Source organism: Etheostoma cragini, chromosome 7 (genome assembly GCF_013103735.1).
Source record: "Etheostoma cragini isolate CJK2018 chromosome 7, CSU_Ecrag_1.0, whole genome shotgun sequence".
In the NCBI taxonomy this organism is placed as follows: Eukaryota; Metazoa; Chordata; class Actinopteri; order Perciformes; family Percidae; genus Etheostoma; species Etheostoma cragini.
This window is the reverse complement of record NC_048413.1, coordinates 4,335,975-4,336,387: the sequence shown is the minus strand read 5'-3', so window position 1 is coordinate 4,336,387 and position 413 is coordinate 4,335,975.

The following is a 413-nucleotide window of genomic DNA, read 5'->3' as shown; positions in this document are numbered from 1 at the left end:
GGAGGACTGGACTCAAACTTTTATACGCCATTGCTTTTAGATGGAGGACTGTCAGATACAACTCACTCTTGTACAGGAAAACTAACATTCTGGGGCCATTTGCATTGCTGCGATGAAATAAAATGTCCCTAAAGGTCAGGGTGATCAAGCCTTTGTTCATCCTTTGTTCAAATGTAAAGTTTGAATAACAACGCAATAAGAGAAGAAGCAGGAGATGCGATTAAACCCACACCACTACTCAGAGCCTTCTGGTGTAGGAAAATCAAGTGCTTGTAACAGGAAATGGTCATGAAAGTGACCACGTCCTCTACCATGACGTCAGTTGACATGCACTTTCAAAGTAGGTGAAGTTGGGCGTCTCGCGTACAATACTTTTGTCCTGATTAGGTCATGTTTCACCCATTTACTGTGCA